Below are 13,023 nucleotides of genomic sequence, written 5' to 3' on the forward strand. Positions count from 1 at the left end.
AAGAGCCATAACTTTTTTATTTTTCAGTCAATAGAGCGGTATGAGGGCTTATTTATTGAGGGACGAGCGTTCGTTTTTATTAGTACAATTTTTTGGTACATACAACTTTTTGAACACTTTTTATTACATTTTTAGGTAGAGCCAAGGTGTCCAAAAAAACAGCGATTTTGCCGTTTTAAATTCTTTATTTTTCACGTGAGACGCTCCATACATCACCCCCCACACTAAGACATGCTATGTTGTGGTGCGCGAAGGGGTTAATGCGCAGCGCATGGTGCGGAGTGAAAATTACAATTTTCCACTCATATGCCATTTTAGTGCACTACATGTTATGCCCAGTTTGTGCCACTGAAGACAAATACCTCATAAAATATTAATCGGGTTCTCCCGGGTATGGCGATGCCATATCAGTGGACGTAGACTGGTGTTTGGGCACGCTGCAGGGCTCAGAAGGGAGAAGGGAGGGAGCGGCATTTGGGGCGCAGATGTAGCTTGGTAGTAGTTCTGTTTGGGGTTTTACTGGTGTTTCAGTTTATAATGTGGGGGCATATGTTATCTGTGCGGGGTACATCAGGGTACATGTTATCTGTGCGGGGTACATCAGGGTATAATAAGAGGGTATAATAATGCAGTAAATAAATAATAATCCGCAGATATGTGGCCGGTGTCACACTGATAAATGGCGCCCGATCTTATCTGCTTTTGGAACACTCTGCATATTTTGCATCGCCATTTTCTGGGAGCCAGAACTTTTTTATTTTTTCACCACCGGAGCCGTGTGACGGCTTATTCTTTGCGGGACAATCTGTAGGTTGTCATTGGTACCATTTTGGGGTACGAGAAATTTTTTTGATCACGTTTTATTCCATTTTTTGGCAAGCAAGGTGACCAAAAACCATAAATTCTGACAATGTTTTTTATTCGTTTTTTTTATGGCCTTCACCCTGGGCTATAAATTACCATTATATTTTATTCTGCGGGTCGGTATGATTACGGCGATACCAGATGTATATAATTTTTTTATGTTTTGCAGCGTCTGTGCAATAAAATCACTTCTTCATAAAATAAATAATTTTTTGTGTCACCATATTCTGAGAGCCATAACGTTTTTATTTTTCAGTCAAAAAAGCGGTATAAGGGCTTGTTTTTTGCGGGACGGGATGTAGTTTGTATTGGTACCATTTTGGCGTGCATGCGACTTTTTGATCACTTTTTATTGTACATTTTGGGAGGGTTGGTAACCAAAAAATTGTGATTCGGCACTGTTTTTCGTTTATTTTTTTTGCGGTGTTCACCGTGCGGGAAAAATAATATTACAGTTTTATAGTTGGGGTCGTTACGAACGCGGCGATACCAAATATGTGTACTTTTATTAACGTATTCATTTTTTTCCTATAATAAAAGACTTATTATAGGAAAAAAAGCATTCTTTGTTTATGTCACTTCTAACTTTTATTTTTACACTTTTTCAAAACATTTTTATTAGCTTTTTTTACTTGTCCCACTCGGGGACACTTAGACTTGCAGCTCTGATCGCTGCTGGAACACATTACACTACACACGTAGTGTAATGTGTTCTAACTGTCATTGTGACATAACTGTCACACTGACAGGAAGCATCGGAGGACCGGCCGGAGGCTGATCCTCCGAGGCTTCCGTACATGGCAACCCCGGAGGTCATTGTCTGGCCTCTGGTTGCCATGATAAGGATCGCCAGCCCCCGCAAATACATGCGGGGGGCTGCCGATCCGCTGTAAACCTCTTCGATGTGGTGATCGCAATCGACCACCGCATCGAAGGGGTTAATTGCCGATTTCAGCGGCGACAGGCCGCTGATCGGCAACGGGGAGAGCAGGGCTGACACCCTGCACAGTTAACCGCCGCTGCGGTGTAGCGCCGCACGGCGGTTAACTGTTAAAGCGCGGACGTAACTGCACGCCCAGGTGCGCGAAGTTACTGCTCACCTGGATGTGCATTTACGCCAAGGTGCGGGAAGGGGTTAAAATCAATTAGTAGTGCTACAAAAAGTCACAACAGGGTGTTTCCATTCTCCTAGTCAATAGGATGTATCCCTACACAGTCTTATAATATCAGAAATGATTGGACACTGTCAGGCTGGATTCACACGAGCACATTACGTCCGTACTGAAAACATGCTTTCAGTACGGGACAGTTGTCCTGCAGCGAGGCAGGGACTCCTAGCGTCCTACATAACTATAATGCTAGGAGCCCGGCTCCCTGCACTGTGTTCGGTCCGGGACTTGCGGCCGAAATACGTTCCGTCCTTTACAGATGTAATGTGCTCGTGTGAATCCAGCCTCAGAGTTTGTTTGGTCATGTCCCTTTGACAAAGAAATGATAACAGCCAGTGTTCAAGATATTCGTAAAAGTCTATGAGGAATAACAGGGGAACAGCACAATATAGAGTACGAAGACAAGGTGCTTTATAATGGTTATTTCTTAAGTAATACAAGTATTTACTAAAACAGACATGTAATGAGATGTGACAGATACTCTTTAAATAAGTCTAAACCAGGGGTGTAACTGCTATAGGACCCAAGGTTGAGGGGCCCCGTTCGGGTGCAAGAACATTGTTCCATTTTGTGGAGAACAACAAGATGGTGGCTTCATGCTATCTAGCACTACTATGTGGGTTCTGAAATATATGGCACTATTATACATACATCGTAATTATTCCTACTTCTGCGGCTTTTTCAGTTTCCTGTCACTAGGTGGTGGGTGTCCACCTAATTTTTCTATGGGGTACTATTAATTCTATTTACACCAAAGGTCTGATCAGTACTGTATTCTCTTGTATGGTCTGCAGCGTTATAATACTCTGCAGATTAACTGTGTACAACTGGAATCTGACCACTATATGGTCATTACATGCAGGGCCCATTGCACAGGGCGCATCACTCCAGCAGTTGGAAGGGGGCGAAGCGCTGGCTCCCTTTCCCTGCTTGTGTTTCAGTAGCGCCTGGACCCGGCGACTCAGCAGCTGCAGCCTTTCCGCCCAGGCGTTTCTTCTCTCAGTGGCGTTGCTGTAGCAGCCATAGCGGTGACACCGGGCATAAGGGCGCCCGCGCCGCCCGTCGTGGCAGGCCCCCATGGCTGGCCGCGATGGTGTGGCTGCTACATTGGTAGCGACGCCACATTCAATAGTATCCACGTCCTTAGGACGCAAATACTATTGAACACTATAGCAGAGCAGGGGGGTATCGCTTGGCTATCTACTAGATTCTGCTACTGGACGGAGCGCTTGAGGTCTCTGTCCATATATGGACAGTGACATCAGGGGCAGCTGCTGAAGCGGAATCCCTGTCCACAGCATTGCCGATGCTGCAACCGGGGATTCCACTCCAGGGCAAGCCCCTGACGTCTTTGTCCATTTATGGGGATCTCCTTCTGGGAGCTACAGTGGCGCTACCTACAAGGGGCCTGTGTGCCACTATCTACAAGGGGGCATCTGTGAGTGGCGGGCTGATGGTCATTTTAGAGAGAGTGGCGGGCTGATGGTCATTTTACTGTGAGTGGCAGGCTGATGGTCATTTTACTGTGAGTGGGGGACTGTTTTTTTTTTTTTCAGGGGGGCCTCGAATCCGAAAAGGTTGGGTAACTCTGTACTAGGCTACAGGATCACTCCGGTTTACACAAGGATCCCGTCGTCGGCGTTGTGGAGCAGCTCAGTTGGCCGTGGGAACGGGGCCTAGGTGTGTACAATATTTTTGTTTGGGGGCACTGTCTACATGGGGGAGGTGGGGGGCTGTATGGCACAGTCTACAGGGAGGCAGTGGGGGATAATGGCACGGTCTACAGGGAAGCTGTATGGCACAATCTACAGGGGGGCATTATACTGTCTGGAGGCCACTAAGTCGACATTATACTGTGTAGGTGCACTAAAGGTGGCAATATACTGTGTGGGCACAACTAGGGGACAAAATACTGCGTCATTGAAGTGGTTAAAAAAGATTATATTAAATATTATTATACTGTATGGAGGGCACTAAAGGGGCATTATACTTTTTTATGATGGGGTGGGGCAACAAAATAATTTTGCACGTGGCGCCATCTGTCCTAAGGCCGGCCCTGATTACATGGCATGGTATTATTAGTGCATGTAGAGTGGTAGCGAACACTTGTCCCTGACTGAAAAAGCAAGTGTATGCCCATCCCTGACCGTGTGATTAGGTGTTTTTATGTTCCACTTTTCCTTCTTATGTTGATGGTGTGGTTTACATATATAAGGGAGCAGCGTAGTGCGTTACCTGATAAAGCGAAGTTGGTCTTGGTGCACGTCTGTTTTTCTGCCCCCCCCTAACTTTATATGCGGGATTCACCCTTACCAGAAATATGGTCATGTGAGATTGGCTTACAGAGGCATTTTAGCTACAGATATATCATTTACTAATGTACTATCTTTCTAAATGTAACCTTTTGTACTCAATTTCACTAAACTAGATAACCCCTTGGGGCAGCAGCTATTTTTTGTTTTCTCATCATCGTTTATCCTCTCTGCAATCAAAAAGCCATAACTTTCTTTTTCCGTCGATATTGTTTCAAATGGGATGAGTTGTAGTCTTTTACAGCAGTATTTCTTGTAAAAAAAAAATATTTGTGGGGAGGAATAAGAAAAAAAAAAAAGAAACACAGAATCCTCAATTTTTTTGTGTTTCTTTTTTATGGCGTTAAACCTGCGGTAAAAACGTCATGTTAACTTTATGCTGCGGGTCAATACGAGTGCGGCAATACCAAATTTCTATAGTTTATGCTTAACTACTTTTAAAGAAAAAATAAATTTCGGATTTGTGTCGCCATATTCTGAGACCCATTTCTGTTTTATTTCTCCGTTGATTGAGCGGTGTGTTTTTTATTTTTCTGCGGGATGAGATGTAGTTTTTATTAGTATCGTTTTGCACTACCTTTTCAGCGTTCACTGTGCGGGTTAAATAACGTTATATTGTAATAATTTGGACTTTAAGGAACTATTACATGGTGTTATCATTTAGGTTTATTATTTTTATTATTTTACTTTAAAATAGGAAAACATTTTTTTTTTAAACTTTTAATATTTTTTTATTAATATTTTTTAACAGGTTATTTTTTTATTATTAGTGCCCCTACGGGACTTGAACAAGCGATTGTTGGATTGCTTGCACAATATTCTGCAATATGTATGTATTGCAGTAAATTTTGTTTTTTCCCAGCTCCTATTTAGCCCTGCCTAATAGGAACACAAAGATGGCAGACCTGGGGAACTTCATTTGGCCCCCAGGCTGCCATGACAACCATCGGCACCCTGAATGACGTCACGGGGAGCAAACGACTGTCGGAGGGGCTCATCCCTCTTTCTAACATCTTAGATGGTGCGGTCGCTATTGATTGTGACTTCTAAGTGGTTAAACGAGCAGGATACGGGTTCTCTGATCCCAGCCGTTGCAGTGAGGTGTGGGATGTAACATACAGGGGGATGTAACATACCCTTCCCGGCTATGATTCAGCTGTACATCAAATGTAAGGAAGTGGTTAACAATAAGGAAGACCGTATTATTTTACAAATGGATTTGGATAAGTTGGAGGTTCGGGCAGAGAAATGCCAAATTAAGTTCAACATTGATAAACGTAAGGTTATGCACTTAGGAAGGGAAAATATATGCCACCATTACATACTAAATGGGAAAACACTGGGTAAAGCAGACATAAAAAATAATTTAGGGCTAGAAGTCAAAGTAAACAATACTGTAGCAACCAGTATCAGGCAGTTGCCAAGTCAAATAAGATCATGGGATGCATAAAAACAGGTATAAATGCTCATGATGAGAACATAGTTCTAACACTTTATAAAATCACTAGTCCAACCGCACATGGAATATAATGTGCAGTCTTGGGCAAAAGGAATTTTTGGGCCCCATACAACTAAATGGGCCCACCGCAGATCGTGCCGCCACAGGGCCCACCGCAGATAGTGCCGCCACAGGGCCCACATGTAAAGTGACATATAAAGATCCAGTGCCCTCAGTGTCAAGGTATGTTCACACGAGGTCGTTATGTCCGTAATTGACGGACGTATTTCGGCCGCAAGTCCCGGACCGAACACAGTGCAGGGAGCCGGGCTCCTAGCATCATAGTTATGTACGACGCTAGGAGTCCCTGCCTCGCTGCCGGACAACTGTCCCGTACTGTAATCATGTTTTCAGTACGAGACAGTTGTCCGGCAGCGAGGCAGGGGACTCCTAGCGTCGTACATAAGTATGATGCTAGGAGCCCGGCTCCCTGCACTGTGTTCGGTCTGGGACTTGCGGCCAAAATACGTCCGTCAATTACGGACGTAATGACCTCGTGTGAGCATACCCTCACAGTGCCATTGTAGATAGCAGAACAGTATCCCATGTAGATAGTGTCACACCCCCATGTAGTGCCACAGTGCCGATTTAGACAGCACCACCCCCCATAAATGACTCCTCGACCGGTTGATAGCACCCCCACCCGCCGGAAATGGCATCTCCCCCCTGTAGATCGCGCCATTGTAGCTCAGCTACAGCGGCGCTATCTGGGGGAGGGCACTATCTACAGGAGGGGGGGGGGTCAGAGGGAGAAAGGAGGCCCCGGCCAGAGATCTCGTGATGCTCTGGCTGGAGACTCCACAGTTGAAAGCCCGACATCACTGTCCATTTATGGATAGTAATGTCAAGGGCTTCCCCGGGCTCAGCGCTCAAAGTGTGCGGGGAATCCTCAGCCATGATCAATTTTTACCGGCCATTACAAGGAGGTATTCCTGAAAAACGTCCGGTAAAAACTGATCCATTGACTTCTATGGGAGCCGTGGGGCCCTCAAAACGGCCAAAAATAGGACATGTCCTATTTTTTGACGGACAGTTTTTACGGGCCGTAAAGAAAACGGCCGTGTGAGTACACCCATAGAACTCTATTGTTCTGAAAACAGCCGTGTGACTAAGGCTAAATTCATACGACAGTGAAAAAAAATTGCCATTAAAAACTGATCAACTGTTAGCGTGTCTCCAAATTTTCATCCATTTCCAGTCCATCTGACTGTCCGTTTTTGATTGCCATTAAAAAAAACGGATAGATTTCATTTGTCAGGGTTTTTTTTTGTCCCAAACCGCTGAAAACACCACAGTGCCAATGAAGATAGTGCCACAGTGCGCACTGTAGATAGTGCCTACATAGTGCCAGTACCGACATAGTACCAATGCCCACTGTCGATAGTGCCACAGTGCCCACATATAAAGTGGCAGAAGATAGCACCAATGTCCACTGTAGACTTTGCCACACCCCCTATATAGTGCCACAGTGCCCATGTAGATGGCACCAACCTCCCTCCCCGTAGATAGTACCAACCACCCCTCCCCTGTAGATAGCACTATTGTAGCTTCCTGTAGGAGCGGAATCACCAAACACCCCGCCGCTGTAGATGGCACCAACCCCCCGCCACAGATGGCACCAACCCCCCCTCCCCCATAGATAGCACCATTGTAGCTTCCTGTAGGAGCGGAATCAGCAAACACCCCACCGCTGTAGATGGCACCAACCCCCTCCCGCCGCAGATGGCACCAACCCCCCCCGCTGCCCCCGATAGCTCATACCCCCGTGTAGGTGGCACCAACCCCCCTCCCCAAAGATGGCACCAGCCTCCCTCCCCAAAGATGGCACCAACCGCCCCTACCCCGTAGATGGCACCAACCGCCCCCTCCTCCGTGGATGGCACCAACCCCCCCTCCCCCGTAGATGGCACCAACCCCCCCACCCCCGTAGATGGCACCAACCCCCCCCACCCCCCCTCCCCGTAGATGGCACAAACCCCCCCTCCCCCGTAGATGGCACCACTGTAGCTTCCTATAGGAGCAGAATCCCTCTAGCTGGGGATTCCACTCCTAGAGGGAGTCCCTGTTGTCTCTGTCCATATATGGAGAGCGACGTCAGGGGCTCCCTCTAAGAACGCCCTTGCCGGGGAATCTGCTCCAGACATAGCCCCTGACAAAACTGTCCATATATGGATAGTGATACCAGGAGCTTCTCCAGGAGCGGAATACCCGGCCAGGGCGTCGGCAACATTCTGGCCAGGGATTCCGCACCAGGAGTGACCCCTGGTGTCGCTGTCTACATATGGATAGACGCCGGGGGCTTCTCCAGGAGCGGAATCCTCGGCCAGAGATTTGCCAATGCTCTAGCAGGGGAGAAGTCAGGGGCTCCCTCTAGGAGCGGCGAGGGAGCTACAATGGCGCTATCTACAGGGAGGGTGGTATCTATGGGGGGGGGGGATAGACGCCAGTGACATCAGTGGCTATTCCAAGACAGGAGTCCCCAGCCAGATATCTTGCGATGCCCTGGCCGGGGACTCCATAGTTGAAAGCCCTGACTTCACGGTCCATATATAGACAGTAATGTCAAGGGCTTCTCCGGGCTCAGCACTCAAAGTAGCACGGTGTCCAGGGAGTCCTCGGCCAGGATTCGTTTTACAAGGATGGATTCCATAAAAACGGCCATTAAAAACTGATCCGATGAGATCTATGGGAGCTGTCGGGCCGTGAACAAAAATAGGACGTCCTACTTTTTGACGGCCAGTATTTACGGCCATTTCTCACGGTCGTATGAATGTAGCCTTACATCACCAAGCACAATGCCAAGCATCGGATAGAGTGGTGATCTGTGAAGTGACTAATCACCCTTCTCTATCTGGCAGTCTGATGGAAGAGTCTGAGTTTGGCGAATGTCAGGAGAACTGACTGCAATGAGCCAACTGAAAAGTTTGGTTGAGAAGGGATAATGCTATGGGGTTGATTTTCAGGGGCTTGAAAAAACTTTATGCTGGGCGGGTAGCTTTTACCACGACAGGATCTAATCCTGCTCTTAGCACCAAATATATGGCACACAAACGACGGCGTTACAGGACTGTATAAGAAAAGCCTTACTTTTAATAAGTTCTCTGTTTTCGGTATAAAGCAGACCGGTCAGACTGTATTACGGGGACATGTCCGTTCTCCTATTTGCCAAAACTGCACAAAAACATGCTGTGCCAACTCCCGGTGTATTCAATCCTTCCCCCGACCCTTTCGGTGGTGATTGATGGCTGGCCGCTGTGTATTTGTATACACAGCACCCAGCCAATCTCACTGTAAGGTGGTGGCGGGAGAACAACTCTTACCTCACAAATACACCAAACTCCGATCAACATGGTGTATTCTCTGAACGCTTCTATTAGCCAAAACGTTTTTTTGTGCCGTTTTGGCTAACAGAAAAGCGAATCCATCCCCCTTACATTGGCCAGAACAGTCTGATGATAGATCCGCTTTAATGTGTAAACATATCTTAACGAGTATGTGAAAATAAAATATGTTGGAGATTCATGAAAACTATTTTGTGTTGCCCATAGCAACCAATCACAGCTTTCGTATTTAAGGGGGTATTCGATAATTACCACCTATTCTGTAGATTGATGAGAATTGTTCATTCTGATATACCCCTTTACTAGCGCTATAAAAAAAATAGAATAAAGCTGTGCTTGGTTGCTATGGGCACGAAGACGGTTTTCATGAATGGTCCCCATATTATTCTATATTTAGCTAGTGTCATTGTGGCTATTACGCACATACAATAAATGCACAAGATAACGTATACGTACACATCTGCTTGACAACTAGGCGCTCACTGGTAGCTTCCAAAAGCAGTTGTTTCTATTTTCACTGAGGAATCAATATTTTTCAATTCTTCCTTAAAATAAAATAAAACAATTACATTAGACATACAAACCATCGTCCTAGAAGATCAGCTTCAAGAAAACTAGGTGGACACATGAATTGAGACATTGAAGAAAAACAGTCTTTGCGTTCAGGCACAGAATGTAAAAGATGGCTGGCAACACACGGTAATATATACATGACGGGGTGAGGGAAGAAGCGACACAAGGTGTAGGAAAAAACGAATTATGCACGGAAGATGGCAGGAAACTGAAGGCAGGGACACAGAAACCCTTCACAGCAGAACGCAAACGCAATAACGATAAGAAATTGTCATTACGTGTTTGGGTCACATGATCCGTTCATACAAAACGAAGACGTTTAGCAATTGACACCAAGTCCATAGACAGTAACAGCATCTGAATAAAAGTGCAAATGACTCCAGCAGCTACAGCAGAGGGAGACAGCGAAGGTGGAGCTCCGGAGAAAAAAGGGGAGGAGCGTCGGAGAAAACCGAAGAGGGAGGGAGTTCACTTCAATCCGTCGCCATTTTTCCGCTTCCGGAGCAGATGACGGACGATGGAGGATAACGCGAGCGCGGTAATATGACGTATTCTTCCCGCCCTCCACTGGAGTGATGACTAGAAAGGAGTGGTTACTACAGGTGCATAAAATAGCAGATACTCCTCACAGCTCGTTGTAGTAGGGAGTGATTTACGTGGATAAGCTTTGTGTTTGTGTAGTAGCCTGTTCTGTGTGCGAGCGATTTCCACTCTATAAATTACCTTTTTCCTCTAGGCTATATTCATACGTTGCGGTCAAAATGCAGGTTACAAACATTGTCACAGCGACTAAAACCCCAGCCCTAGATGTCAGGACCACTGTTTTTGCTGCGATAAATTACAGCCGTATTTTACATTGCAGTGAGGAATTTTATGAAATCCTATTCGCACAGGGCAGTCATTTTGCCTAGTTCACTATGTTCACACGGGGTATTTTGGGGGAGGAATATCTGCCTCAAAATTCCGTTTGGAAGTTTGAGGCAGATTTTCCTCTCCCTGCACGCGGCGATTTTCGTGCCATTTTTCGCCCGCGGCCATTGAGCGCCGTGGGCATAAAACAGCGCGAAATACGCTTTCTCTGCCTCCCATTGAAGTCAATGGGAGGTCAGAGGCGGAAGCGCCGAAAAGATAGGGCATGTCGCTTCTTTTTCCCGCGAGGCAGTTTTACTGCTCGCGGGAAAAAGACGCCGACGCCTCCCATTGAAATCAATGGGAGGCGTTCTCGGGCCGTTTTTGCCGAGTTTTGCGACGCGGTTTCCGCGTCAAAAAACTCGGCAAAATATCCCGTGTGAACAATGGGGCTGATTTAGACGCGGAAATCACATTGTAATCTGCAAAAATAACACCCCAACTCTACCTCCATTAACCCCTTAATGACCGGGCCTGAAAAGATTAAAGAGGCTCTGTCACGATTATAAGTGCGCTATCTCCTACATAATCTGATCGGCACTGTAATGTAGATAACAACCGCGGTTTTTATGTTGAAAAACGATCATTGTTGAGCAAGTTAAGAACAATTTTAGATTTAGTTTCTTAACCCCTTAATGACCGGGCCATTTTGCACGTTAATGACCAAGGATTATTTTTTGTTTTTTCACGGTCGCATTCCAAGAGTCGTAACTGTTTTTGTATTCCGTCGACATAGCCGTATAAGGGCTTGTTTTTTGAGGGACAAGTTGTATTTTGTATTTGCGCCATTTTTAGATGCTTATAATATATTGATTAACTTTTATTAACTTTATTTTAGGAGAGAATTGAAAATAAGCAGTTTTTCCAGCATTGATTTTCACGTTATAAATTTACGCCGTTTACTATGCAGCGTAAATAACATGTTAACTTTATTCTATGGGTCGGCACGATTACGGGGATACCAAATATGTAAAGGTTGTATATGTTTTTTCTACGTTTGCACAATAAAAAGCCTTTTAGAAAAAAAATTGCTTGTTTTTGCATCGCCGCATTTCAAGAGCCGTAACGTTTTTATTTTTCCGCCGATGTGGCCGTATGTGGGCTTGATTTTTGCGGGCCAATGTGTAGTTTTCATTAGTACTATTTTGGGGTACATAGGACTTATAGATTAATTTCTATTTACATTTTTATGGGGGGATTGGGAGAAAAGAGAGAATTTTGCCGATGTTTTTTGCGTTTTTTTGGGAATCCGGCGGTTTAATTAATGTGTTCATTTTATTGTTCAAGTCGTTACGATCGCGGGGATACCATATATGTGTATGTGTGATTTGTTTTGACACTTTTACTAAATAAAACCACTTTTTGGGCAAAAAAAGTCGTTTTATTTGATTTTGACTGTAATTATTATTATTTTTTTTTTCACCAACTTTATTTAACTGATTGACATTTTTTTTTTTAGTCCCACCAGGGGACTTCACTATGCGATGTGCCGATCGCATATATAATGCTTTGGTATACTTAGTATACCAAAGCATTATTGCCTGTCAGTGTAAAACTGACAGGCAATCTGTTAGGTCATGCCTCCGGCATCGCCTAACAGGCAGATGCTGAAGGCAGACCTGGGGGTCTTTGTTAGACCCCCCGCTGCCATGGAAACCCGACGGCGACCCGCGATTTGTTTGCGGGGGCGCCGATGGGGTGACAGAGGGAGCTCCCTACCTCTGTCAAACACATTAGATGCCGCTGTCACTATTGACAGCGGCATTTAATGGGTTAAACTGCCGGAATTGGAGCGCGCTTCGATTCCGGCAGTTGCAGCAGGAGCCAGGCTGTGTATAACAGCCGTGCTCCTGCCGCTGATCGCGTGGGTACAGTGGCAGTACCCGCGCCATCACAGGACGGATATATCCGTCCTGCGCGAACTAGCAGCTGCTGAGGACGGATATATCCGTCCTTCGGCGTTAAGAGGTTAATGCCCAACTGGGCGTGTTTTTACTTTTGACCAAGTGGGTGTTGTAAAGAAGTGTATGAGGCTGACCAATCAGTGACCAATCAGTGTCATACACTTCTCATTGTTCCAGCCCAGCTTCTTTCACTGCACAATCACACTGGGCTGTGGATCATGCTGGGCTGGAACAATAAGAAGTGTATGACACTGATTGGTCACTGATTGGTCAGCCTCATACACTTCTTTACAACACCCACTTGGTCAAAAGTAAAAACACGCCCAGTTGGGCATTAAGAAACTAAATCTAAAATTGCTCATAACTTGCTAAAAAATGATCGTTTTTCAAAATAAAAACCACTGCTGTTATCTACATTACAGCGCCAATCAGAATATGTAGGAGATAGGGCAT

The 13,023-nt window shown here is 45.6% G+C and overlaps 1 protein-coding gene across 2 annotated transcripts in view; it reads right to left on the bottom strand.

Moving 5' to 3' along the window:
- BRPF3 (bromodomain and PHD finger containing 3) overlaps nucleotides 1–10,273 on the bottom strand; it is a 211,406-nt gene extending 201,133 nt beyond the window's left edge. The window contains exons 1-2 of one of the 2 annotated variants that reach the window (XM_075853547.1): nucleotides 10,036–10,273; nucleotides 9,641–9,725 (exon numbers count right to left, since the gene is read on the bottom strand). The gene's annotated coding sequence lies outside the window, so the exon portion shown is untranslated. Of the gene's footprint in view, nucleotides 1–9,640; nucleotides 9,730–10,035 lie in introns of both variants that reach the window. The other variant, XM_075853546.1, reaches the window with a different exon arrangement.
- Between the last annotated feature and the right edge of the window lie 2,750 nt (nucleotides 10,274–13,023).

The sequence above is a fragment of the Rhinoderma darwinii genome, chromosome 2 (genome assembly GCF_050947455.1).
Source record: "Rhinoderma darwinii isolate aRhiDar2 chromosome 2, aRhiDar2.hap1, whole genome shotgun sequence".
Lineage (NCBI taxonomy): Eukaryota > Metazoa > Chordata > Amphibia > Anura > Rhinodermatidae > Rhinoderma > Rhinoderma darwinii.